Below are 12,779 nucleotides of genomic sequence, written 5' to 3'. Positions count from 1 at the left end.
ATGCCAAATTAGCAACCACACCCTCCTCCTATTCTCAAAACCAGCTTTTTGCTCTTCCGCGAGACTGGTGGTTCCCTCTCTCCATGCCAAGTGAACTGCCACTTATGTATAAACATGGGATGTGCATACCGATGCCTCGTCCCTATGCACATGACTAGCCACCATGAGTCATTCTTGCTACCATCATACATCCATTCACTTATTTCCCATCATCCCTACATCATAGATGGCAACATTCCATTGATAGGTAACACAGAGATGGCAACATTCCATTGATAGTAGGTAACACAGAGTCCTCTCCATAAACCAGATGAAAGGGTGTAAACCCTATTGCATGCTTTTCTCAAACCCCATAGGCCCATAATACTTTATCCAGATACAGATCTTAGTCTCTAGAGTGATCCTCCGTAAGCTAGAATAGTAGCCTCTATAAAACCTCATTGAAACTCTCTACCAACCCATTACACTACTGAGGGTGGTAAGGTGTGGTGAACATCTTTTTCATGTGCAACAACCTAGTCACATCCTAGATCAAATTGGCTCTACACTCCTTGCCCAGATTTGTCACCAACTCCAAGGGAACCCCAAATCTAGAGAAAATCATCTCACATAGAAATTGACTTACCTGTCGTACATCTTCTTTAGTGGCTTCCCTTGCCTTTGACCATCTAGTCAAATAGTCTATTGCAGTGATGATAAATAGCTTCTTATTCTTGCTTTATGGAAGAGGTCCAAATAGAGATACTCAGCTAACATGCAGAATGATTTGGGCAAATATCTCCCCTTTTGAATGAAGCTATTGGTATGGCTGTCCATCTATTATAGACTGTCAACATTAGATGGGTCAGGGGCTATCCCATTCTCACTAACCTCATGCCTAAGAAGCACTGCCCTTACTCTTGCCAGCTTACACTTACTTGGATTCAATTTAGCCCCATCCTCATCAAGTCTCTCAAAAACAATATCTAGCTTTTTAACATGAAGTAGCATGTCACTGTACACACATATGTCATCCATAAATACCCTTAGAAAAGTGCCCAAATAAGGTCCAAGTATCTTTTCCGTCCAACTCTAAAATCTTGGATAGGCATTCAAGAGTCCAAAGGGCATCACTCTATTTCAAAACACTCCCCATGGAGTAATGAAGCTTGTCTTCTTTTAATCCTCTCGAGCTATTCTGATTTGAAAGTATTGTTATGAGGATGAAATCATGGAATATTTTATATATTCCTATGTTGTGAAAATTATGGATTCTTAAAAGAATTCATGGAATATTTATATTCCCAGGTTTTTCTGTTATGAATTCTCCTAGATAGGTTTGGATTGGGATGCCTTTCTAAACTCGGACGATTGTAGCTTACTTTACGCGTAAGAAGGTGAATCCGTAGATGCGTGGAAAGTATTGGTTGCATTGTCTTGTCGATATTAAATTTTATATGGATGTTATTTTTAATCAATTAATTTATCTCAACCAAAGCCTATTAGTCACAACACTAATACTGCAAAGAAGCTGTTATAAATGCAACCAACTAGGCCACTTTGCAAATACTCGATGTTGAAAGAATCTTAGACCAACAAGTGCTCAACTACATAACATCGAAAATGTGCCCAATGATGATGGTGATTACGCTCTACATTGGTCCGAAGACATATGATGATGGTAATCCCGAACAAAGCGATATGCCAAGTAACCCTATTTCATTCTATTCTTTGCTTAAGAGATGAAGGGTAAAAGCAATGGTCATGTAAAAGCGATATGCCATGTAACCCTATTTCATTCTATTCTTTGCTTAAGAGATGAAGGGTAAAAGCAATGGTCATGATATTATTGTGTTGCATGATGATGGAAGTATGCATGATTTTATTTTAAAATGTGTTGTTAAAAAGCTACAATTAGAAACACACCCATCACTTTATATGCATTCCAAGGTACACGTTACAATGGAACCAAGGAAATTAGGCAACTAGAAACTATCATTGGTCCTTATAAAGAGAAAAGGGATTTCTTAATTACACCATTGCACATTAGTGACATACTTTTGGGTATGCCTTTCCTTCATCAATTCAATCCTCAAGTTGATTATGATACACACACGATGTGGGTCACACATTAAAACAATTCAACATGATGCCAAAAATGTACTCTTTCCACTTCTATCACACACACAAGCTACATGTGTTTTACGTTGATAGGTTTTTTCCGGTCATGGTAGAAGACATCATGGTGTGGTCACATGCTAGATGCAATCGGCAAGGAGGAGTGGCATGCATGCTTTGTGTTTTTCCGTGTTGCAAGAAAGGCAAGGGAGATGATAACAACAACATGGTCCCTTCTCTTCTCGTGGCGGCTGAAGAACACTCCTTGAGCAATGGCAATGAAGATGGAGAAATATTGGTAGTCTTGGATGTTTCTTGAAGCCTTTGAGGTATGGTAATGGAAGCCCCAGAATCAAGATTATGGGTGTTGGAACCTTGGCTATGAATAAGTGGTATAAACTCAAGCTATCGTTAATTAGGCATTAGCCAAGTGGAGAAACCAAAGGCATGAGGACATTAGGCAAAGAATCAAACTGCAAAGCTTAGAGAGAAAAGGGCTTCATTGCATTGCTGACAGCTGTCGCTGATTTTGGAAACCAGATGGATGATGGTATCGACCTGGATGAAGGAGGATGTTTGGACACGACAGTAAGGGCTATCATGCAGTGTGGGCTGCTACTGGAAGCCAAACTACAAACCACAGTGAGGGTAAGGTAACAGTATTCTGTTGTTTTGAGTTTTTAGTTTGATGGTTATTAGCCTGTTGAGACTCTCGTTTCCAAGGTGAGTTTGAGGTTTGTTGTCAGGCTATTGCCGGTGGTTTGCAACTGAGTAGGAAGGGGAAACTCTATCAGAATTTCCCTTGAGGATACGCTGCTTGGAGCCATTCATCCTATTGATGAGCTCGTGTCTGTGAAGAGATTGCTGCATGCGTTGAAGACCTTGGTGTGATCGTGGGGGTGAAGAAGCTGTGACAACCTTAGGAAAAAGGAGATACGCTGCTGGGAGCCGTGTCTAAGATCGATCTGCAGACCAAAAACCCTGGCCATAATGGGTGTAAGCTGTGAGCGGGCTGAATCTGCTGTGGTGGTAATGGTGCTTTCCAAATGAATTAAACCTGGTTGTTAGGCAGATTGGGTGCCCTATCCTTTTGATCTTCGAAGAGAGGCTTGAATACCATAGGTGTTGTGTTTTGGTGGCTCGTGTGCACTACCTTGTCTCTGGTCTTCACAAAACTCTTTTCCAAAATGATATACTACATGATTGCATTGATGAGGCCATGTGTTGGTGACCTGGCAAGCTTGTACCCATCTCTCCAAATTGAAAAGGTGTTTAGAACTCCTTGGAATACATTGATCTCTTTGACAATATGGATATATTCATGTGTTTTGTGGAGGCTTTGGGCCTAGTATGGCAGCTGAGAGTAGTTAAGACACATGTGATAGTTATGCAAAAGCCATATATTATGCAATTCGGCGGGAGACCAAATCGTTGAAGAAAAAGAGTTTTCTTGGGAGCTGGCTGATTCAGTCAAGGATGTCTGAAATAGTGATGAAAAAGATGCAGTCATCAAGGAGTTGGACTCCAGCTTCGATATGACATCTCGGGATATACAAGATACGGAAGGAAGCTCTAGATCTATGGATTTAGGGGAAGCAAGCTCTGGATCTATGGATTTAGGGGAGTCATTCACCCTAAGGAGTAATGACATGTCAGCTGAACATGATACTGAGGATTCTGATGAAGAGAATGGTTTTTTTGAAGCTCTGGTCAATGATGATTTCCTAGATAGGAATTTCTGTGTGACAGCCAATTGGTAAGTGACTACACACGAGTTTTGAAGGAGAAGTGCGTGGTATCACAAGCCCGTTTGCTAAAATCAGCAACCATGGAGGTGTGTCCATGGTTAGAATAGGAATTTCCAACCATGAACATGATACTGAGGATTCTGATGAAGAGAATGGTTTTTTTGAAGCTCTGGTCAGGAATTTGTGTGCGACAGCCAATTGGTAAGTGACTACATATGAGTTTTGAAGGAGAGGGGTGTGGTATCACAAGCCCGTTTGCTAAAAAGCATATCAGCAACCATGGTGGTGTGTCCATTATGACTCCTCAAAGTCATAACCATCAAAATTTTGTTATGAGACAGTTGAAGATATGTATCTTGAAGATCTGTGTATGGATTTGTACACGGATGTTGAGATTGCTGATGTAACTGTTCGAGGTGACCAAAATGTAGCTGGGGAATTGGACATACAGTAGGAAGATACCTAGACAGTATGTGGAGGCAATGATACAATAATTTTTCTCAACATCTCAGGCATCCATGGGTCTTGGTATGAAGGACAAGGAGCCTTTTAGTTTACGCAAGTGGGCTAAGGACTTGGAAAACAAGGTAGAGGCGCATGACAGTTTGGAGGGAAAATATAATCTAGTTAGATGATGTAGTGCTACGAAAGTATCGAGAGGTTATGATGAGCAAAGAGTTGATAAATGTTTTTGATGTTATGCCTGATGCTTTGGAAGATGCTCATAAAGTATTAGGTCTTGCTGAGCCACAACAGAGTGTGTGTGGAATCGTATATCCACCATGAGGATGAGGTTGATGACGACCTGCTTGCTATTCATAATCATGCATTGGATGGGTTTGTGAACCCTGATTTTTATACCAATGCCTTGGAGGAGGCTACGGATACAGGAAGGGAAGGTATGCCCGGAGTGTTTGTGGAAGAGGACACATGGGAGATTCTTGTAATACTAGATGTTGCTGAGCAAGTTAATGCCCTGGTGGATACTAAAGGGACGTGTCAATGATTTTGAAGATGGTGTCCCAGATGTAGTTGGGTCGTTTTCTTGTGCCGATAAGATTTATGGCCACGAATTAAGGTGAAGACTTAAGCTAAAGCTACGGTGGAAAAGGAGGTAGTTATATAGTCTTGTGGGTTAACTACCATGAGTATATAACATGCACGTTCCTGAAGGGTGAATTTGGGCATGTTTCCTGGATTCATCTAGATATATATATATATTACGCAACAACATATTTCAAAAAAGGACATGATATATCTGTAAGGGACCACACAAAGACCACGACATAGGGCCAACGTTTTATTCATAGCAAAACACATGGAGAAAAAAACATCTCTTGTAGAGACCATACAGATTATTTATTTACAACATAGTGGGGCAAAACGACTCCATTACAGAAAGGCCTCACGGATTGAGATCATGCCGTGAGGGAACGGGTATAAAGTCTTACCCTTCGCTCACAGCTCTGAGGAATTTAGTGGCCCTCTCCCCAAAGGAGTTGATGTACGGATCGTTGGGTTCACCGTCCGGTGGACTTTCCTCGAAAAAGATAGGATTGGCCCAACCACCAGGTTGGTCGCGTGAGGTTTTATCGGACTGCTCCTGCAATTGGTTGCTTGCTCATCTTTCTCTTGATTCTCATTGAGAAAGTACCTGGCTGCTTCCCCCTCTATGTACTGATCGCGGAAGAAGACCTTTCTAATATCTCAGATATCAGCTACGTCCGGAATTTTGAGGCACTTCCAAATAGCTCGAGCTCTAGCAGAGTCCATCCATTCCGAGTTTTAGGAATTATCCATTGTGCACCAGGGAAGTATTTACCACTTATCATCTTCAAGAGTGATAAACCACTTATTGAGAATATATTTTTCCATGTAGATGGAAGCTCGCTCAAACACATTTCTCAGTGTCAGGCATACCTGGTTTTTGAGGTCTCCTTGACCGAACTCCACATACAGTGTCCTTCCTCTAGACATCTCATCTACAGGCACATTATGAGCATGAAAACGAAAATGAGGTTAGTGCAGATCCTTGAGACAGTAACCCACCATTCACTGGAACGTGTGCATTTTAATCTGGCGAAGCGCCCGGCACATGATACTCGCTCCGACGGGCTTGCTCACATTCCACATGACGTGGTGCACAATGATAGAAGTAGACAGGATGCGAGCCACCATCTAAAAGTGCAAATGGTGAAGCGTTCCACCTCTTTTGAGGGAGAAAAGTGCTTGTGTGCACTATCGCCGAGAAAACTCGACGAGGTTATCCCCGAAAGAAGTGTTGACATCGGTGTTGCCGATGCCAATGGTCATAGACACCTCGAGCATCTTCAGATTGCCACGAGTCGGGAACTTCGGACAGGGAGGAGCATTGGTCGAACGACTAGTTCACGAAACAGATAAGTCCTCCACCTTCTCTCTCTTTGTCGTGGCACACAATGTGTCGCTGCTGCTTGCGATCCACATACACATACAGTCGAAGATTGAACGCAGAATATACAGAATATATATTATACATGTAAAACTAAACAACACAACACAACAGCACCTGAAGAACGGGCTCTCTGTTTGACACCCTTGAGATTCTACAAACCAGTCGAGCCTTCGGGCAGTGTGAGGATGCGAGGAGGAATATTTTCCTTGTTGGCCTCACATAACGTGGCTTTACAAGGAATAGGGTTGACAGTCGGAGGCATGGAGGGCGCAGAAATGCCAGCAGGCACGAAAGGTGCCCTATCCTTTTGATCTTTGAAGAGAGGCTTAAATACCATAGGTGTTGTCTTCGGCAAAACTCTTTTCCAAAATGATATACTACATGATTGCATTGATGAGGTCATGTGTTGGTGACCTGGCAAGCTTGTACCCATCTCTCCAAATTGAAAAGGTGTTTAGAACTCCCAACGTTTGGATTGTATTGTGCAGAGTGTGATTGTCAAGCTTGATGTAGATGATGAGGATTAATGAGACATGCATCACTCATCATGTAAATCTATAGCATGTGCATATTTGCATAGTTTTTGTCTTTAAAAGCTGGTTAATCTCAAATATAATCATGTCTTTGATGGTTCAACTTGTCAGTGTTTACATTTTCTCATGATGATGTAGAGGTGTTTCTGTTTGTTGGTTGTGGTTTTGTTTGTGTTATGGTCCTAGTATATTATTTTTTTCCAACGTGGTGTTTTGGGAAGGAACTATAGCAGCAGGCTTTCCCCAAAGCATCATTGTTTTGGTGCCCCTGTGGAGGGCTTTCAAGGCACCCTTCAGTTTGCTCTTGGTTCATATCAGGCAGGTTGGTGCTGATGGAGAAGCCAGAAGTTTTCAATGGACGTGGCTATGAGGATGTGCATGTTTTTGTTCGTCTTGTAGTAAAGAAGAAGTGTAGACATGCAGGGATTAAGGATGACAAGGCTCGAGGGCACAAAGGATTTCAGGACCTGCAGTTTTTTGGTACTCTTCTTTGCCAGATCATGTAAGAGATAGTTGGAAGCTGTTGTCAAAGGCTTTGCTTCATAGATTTTCACTGGAGGGAGACAGGAAGGAGTCTCGAACACACCTTACAAACCTCAGGCAGTATGAAGGGGAGCTGATTGCTGATTTCCAAATCAGGTATGAAGATGCTTGGTTGGAATACATTGATCTCTTTGACAATATGGATATATTCATGTGTTTTGTGGAGGCTTTGGGCCTAGTATGGCAGCTGAGAGTAGTTAGACACATGTGATAGTTATGCAAAAGCCATATATTATGCAATTCGGCGGGAGACCAAATCGTTGAAGAAAGAGTTTTCTTGGGAGCTGGCTGATTCAGTCAAGGATGTCTGAAATAGTGATGAAAAAGATGCAGTCATCAAGGAAGGTAGCATGGACTCCAGCTTTGATATGACATCTCGGGATATACAAGATACGGAAGGAAGCTCTGGATCTATGGATTTAGAAGCTCTGGATCTATGGATTTAGGGGAGTCATTCACCCTAAGGAGTAATGACATGTCAGCTGAACATGATACCGAGGATTCTGATGAAGAGGTTTTTTTGAAGCTCTGGTCAATGATGATTTCCTAGATAGGAATTTTTGTGTGACAGCCCAATTGGTAAGTGACTACATACGAGTTTTGAAGAAGAAGTGCGTGGTATCACAAGCCCGTTTGCTAAAATCAGCAACCATGGAGGTGTGTCCATGGTTAGAATAGGAATTTCCAACCATGAACATGATACTGAGGATTCTGATGAAGAGAATGGTTTTTTTGAAGCTCTGGTCAGGAATTTGTGTGTGACAGCCAATTGGTAAGTGACTACATATGAGTTTTGAAGGAGAGGGGTGTGGTATCACAAGCCCGTTTGCTAAAAAGCATATCAGCAACCATGGTGGTGTGTCCATTATGACTCCTCAAAGTCATATAACCATCAAAATTTTGTTATGAGACAGTTGAAGAAGATATGTACCTTGAAGATCTGTGTATGGATTTGTACACAGATGTTGAGATTGCTGATGTAACTGTTCGAGGTGACCAAAATGTAGCTGGGGAATTGGACATACAGTTGGAAGATACCTAGACAGTATGTGGAGGCAATGATACAATAATTTTTCTCAACATCTCAGGCATCCATGGGTCTTGGTATGAAGGACAAGGAGCCTTTTAGTTTACGCAAGTGGGCTAAGGACTTGGAAAACAAGGTTGAGGCGCATGACAGTTTGGAGGGAAAATATAATCTAGTAGATGATGTAGTGCCACGAAAGTATCGAGAGGTTATAGTTGATAAATGTTTTTGATGTTATGCCTGATGCTTTGGAAGATGCTCATAAAGTATTAGGTCTTGCTGAGCCACAACAGAGAGTGTGTGGAATCGTATATCCACCATGAGGATGAGGTTGATGACGACCTGCTTGCTATTCATAATCATGCATTGGATGGGTTTGTGAACCCTGATTTTTATACCAATGCCTTGGAGGAGGCTACGGATACAGTAAGGGAAGGTATGCCCGGAGTGTTTGATACAGGAAGGGAAGGTATGCCCGGAGTGTTTGTGGAAGAGGACACATGGGAGATTCTTGTAATACTAGATGTTGCTTGAGCAGGTTAATGCCCTGGTGGATACTAAAGGGACGTGTCAATGATTTTGAAGATGGTGTCCCAGATGTAGTTGGGTCGTTTTCTTGTGCTGATGAGAATTTGTGCCGATAAGATTTGTGGCCACGAATTAAGGTGAAGACTTAAGCTAAAGCTACGGTGGAAAAGGAGGTAGTTATATAGTCTTGTGGGTTAACTACCATGAGTATATAACATGCACGTTCCTGAAAGGTGAACTTGGGCATGTTTCCTGGATTCATCTAGATATATATATATATATATTACGCAACAACATATTTCAAAAAAGGACATGATATATCTGTAAGGGACCACACAAAGACCACTGTGAGGCGGAAACAAGGAAACAAACACAGGGCCTCTATAGCCTTCCGGCTCACAAACTTTGAATATAACAACAAAATGGGGGCACCAGAGACGATATCATACACGTCTCACCACATCTCTCTCTTATCCCACAAGCAAACCAAAGAAAAGACAGCTTCAAACTGCTCACACATCTCATTATCAAGGCCTTTTATCTGTCAACAAGGCTAGGCCACTCACATATCATCAACACAAAACCCTATTAGTCCACTTACAAGGGGTCATCCATCACACATAGCTTTTTATCAATTTACAAGCTTCAACCCACTCTTCCTTGCACAACAAACAACTCACACACACTGTTGCCCAAAGCTTTCTCTTGGTCACACACCAGAGGCCTCGAAACAAGCGGCTACCACACCCCTTTTTCTGCAGCTGTACTACCCGCCAGCCCCCTTCGCTCTTCCTGAAGAACCCGCCTTTTCTATCCGCTCTGCACTCTCCCTTCCGTGTCTCTGCCAGAGGGCGACTCCTCTTTGTATGTCTACCACCCTGCTTTCCCTTAGGCTTCAACGGTGGCCTACCAGCCACCCTGCGCACACTAGAGAAAAAAAAACCTGACCACCTGTGGCCTCACCTTGCGCCAGTCAGCTGCGCACTTTCATAGTTCCTTGCAAGCTGCTCGGCGCCAGCCACTCGCCCTGCATGCCTTCTGTCACCAGCCTGTCCCACTGCTCCAGTCACACGACCACCAAGGCTTCCACGTCGGCGTCTCCAGTCGCCCACCTTCACGTTGTCGCTAGCCTTGTTGCCTTTGACCCAGCAGCTGCGCCCTGCGCATCCTCTTCACAAAACCAGCCGTCTATCAGCAGCACCACTCAGAGCTACAAGGCGGCTGTTTCTCTCGAACGCCTCAGCCTCTGCAGTATCACCAGCCCACTGACGTCCCCTCACAGCGTTGGCTCTCTCACGATCACACCAGAGGCCTCATGGTCGGCGCCTGTAGAGCCAGCCTTCTCTGCGCATCCAGCCCTGCAGCTCTTCGCACCACCCACGCGGCTCCCTCTCTCGTCTGCGCCCCTGGCTCCAAAGGCGGCTCCGTGCATTCAAAAGGCGTGTCTCTCTCTTTCCTCGTCGGCTCACTGTCAGCTTTTTTCCTCTCCTGATCAGCCTTGCACTCCACAAAGAGAACCTCCTCGTTAGCTCTTTTTTTTTCCAAGAATCCTCTGTCCAAGCGGCAACCGCCCTCTTCACCTTTCGCCAACCTTCATGAAGGTCGCATTGGTGGACAAGGTGGCAGCCAAAGGAAGTGCCAGCTGGTTCCTTTGTTGCTCGCCACTTGGTGGTGTTTTTTTTATTATATATATATATGTATATATACTTTTTGAAGGTGGTTCCCATGCCATACTTCAATGCCTATCAAGGCCTTCATCAAGATCTTTTTAAACCCCGAAATCCACACAAATACCACGTCTCATCACCATGGCTATTATGCCCAAATCCTCTGCGATGTGGAGACATACGGCCATTCCAAATCTACACAGTACATCCAGACTCAAGCACAAAGAGCAAATTATATTTAGCTGGTGTCCCTTGTAGATTTCAACATTTACAGTCCAGATTGGGCTCTCTCTCCACGTAAACCAACATATGTACATCTATTTCCACCAGAGGCTCATCAAAACCCTATCATTGACACCCTCATGCTCTTCCACTCTTATTTGCACACATCCAAAACACCCTCTTGACAAATAAAAAGCTCATATAATAAAAACCTCAAGTCTCAAACAGTTGCTCCAAAGAAAAATGCATGCACTAACTCACTCCAAAGCCATTCAGTCTGTACATTTGCTAGGACATTCAGGGCAAAGTTTTATTGCATACCATGCATCCCATATGTACACGAACTCAAAACACCTTTACAGAATTTTGCCTGACATACTTTGCCCAACCCCTAGCTTGCTGAATCATTCATGATCAGCAGTAAAAAGCATTTCAAGACCTAAATCCATATCCAAAAACTGCCCTTCATCTAAAATCTCATCTTCAAATACTGCAACCTGTACAATCACCATCAAACGTGCATAATACTTCTTCAACCTGTATCCATTTATCCTGGAAGCATGTAAAGTCCCATCTAAATCTGCCAATTGATAGGTACCATTTGCCAATCCTTGCATCACCAAGAAAGGTCCCTCCCGCTTAATTTGAAACTTCTTATGAAAGGAATTATCCAGCCTGCTATTATAACGTAATACCAAGTCATCCTTCATAATTCCTTTGCTTTTAATCTTCTTGTTGATCTTCTCCAACGTCCTTGCTTGCATATCTTCATAATGCTTCAAAGCATTATCCCTGTTCAACTGTGCTTCTTGTAAATATAACAGCCGCTCTTTAAGGGCATCTTTAGGCTCTTCCAAAAGCTTTTCCAACATTTTAACAGCTGGTATCTCCACCTCAATAGGCAATAAAGCTTCTTTCCCATAAACAAGATGAAATGGAGTGAAACCAGTACTAGTCTTAATTGCTGTCCTGTATGCCCCACAAGGCAGTAGGCAATTCCAGATCCCAATTCTTGCCTTGTCGCTCTGTCACCTTAGATAAAATCTTGATCAAGGCAGTAGGCAATTCCAGATCCCAATTCTTGCCTTGTCGCTCTGTCACCTTAGATAAAATCTTGATCAAGGCAGTAGGCAATTGCCTACTGCCACAAGGCAGTAGGCAATTCCAGATCCCAATTCTTGTCTTGTCGCTCTGTCACCTTAGATAAAATCTTGATCAATTCACCATTGAAACGCTCATTCAAGCCATTACACTGTGGATAGTAAGGTGTGGTAAAACTGCGAGACTGATCTTCATCTTTGTACACAAATAGTCCATAAGCTCTGCTCTAAAACCTGGGCCCTGATCAGAAAGCAATTCCAATGGCACACCAAACTTACAACAAATATCATAATATACAAACTTTGCAACCTCCTTAGCAGTAATTTGTTTCACTGCCTTTGCTTCCGCCCATCTAGAAAGGTAATCAACTGCAGTCAAGATGTAGCACTTCCCTCGGCTGGTAATAGGCAAAGGTCCCACAGCATCAATTTCTCGTTTTTCAAAAACATCATAAGCAAGAATTGTCTTCCTCATTTCAGGCCTTAATATCCGTCTACTGTGGGCTTGGCATTGTTTGCATGACCTGCACCAGTGATTAACATCCTTATGTACACTTGGCCATACATAACCTTCTTGCAACACTTTATGCAAAGTAATCTTTGAGGCAAAATGTCCACCGCATGTCCCTTCATGGTTTTCCTTAAGAATTTTGTAGATTTCTTCCTTCCAAGGTACCCGTCGCATTATCAAGTCAATTTCCTTCAAATACAAAGCATCACCAACCATCACATACCTTGTAGCTTTCCTGATGAAACCATATTTTTTTGATTTTTCAAAACCACTAGGAATCATCCCTGTTAACAAAAACTCCTCAACATCTTGTAATTTCTCCCTGTCACAATAAAATGATGCATGAGCTTTAAGAACAAAAACTTCACC

The 12,779-nt window shown here is 42.8% G+C and overlaps 1 long non-coding RNA gene across 2 annotated transcripts; it reads left to right on the top strand.

The window, feature by feature from the left end:
• The first annotated feature begins 2,259 nt into the window (after window positions 1-2,259).
• Window positions 2,260-6,915, top strand: LOC147617855 (uncharacterized). 2 transcript variants are annotated; one of them, XR_015262267.1, is made up of 3 exons: window positions 2,260-2,426; window positions 2,638-2,745; window positions 2,844-6,915. It is a non-coding gene; the product is annotated as an uncharacterized LOC147617855 (long non-coding RNA). The 2 variants fall into 2 exon arrangements; XR_015262268.1 differs by lacking the exon at window positions 2,260-2,426 and having other exon boundaries at window positions 2,438-2,750.
• Window positions 6,916-12,779: the final 5,864 nt, after the last annotated feature.

The sequence above is a fragment of the Cibotium barometz genome, chromosome 36 (assembly GCF_041138505.1).
Source record: "Cibotium barometz isolate CiBa-2024 chromosome 36, ASM4113850v1, whole genome shotgun sequence".
In the NCBI taxonomy this organism is placed as follows: domain Eukaryota; kingdom Viridiplantae; phylum Streptophyta; class Polypodiopsida; order Cyatheales; family Cibotiaceae; genus Cibotium; species Cibotium barometz.
This window is presented reverse-complemented; position numbering and strand designations above follow the sequence as displayed.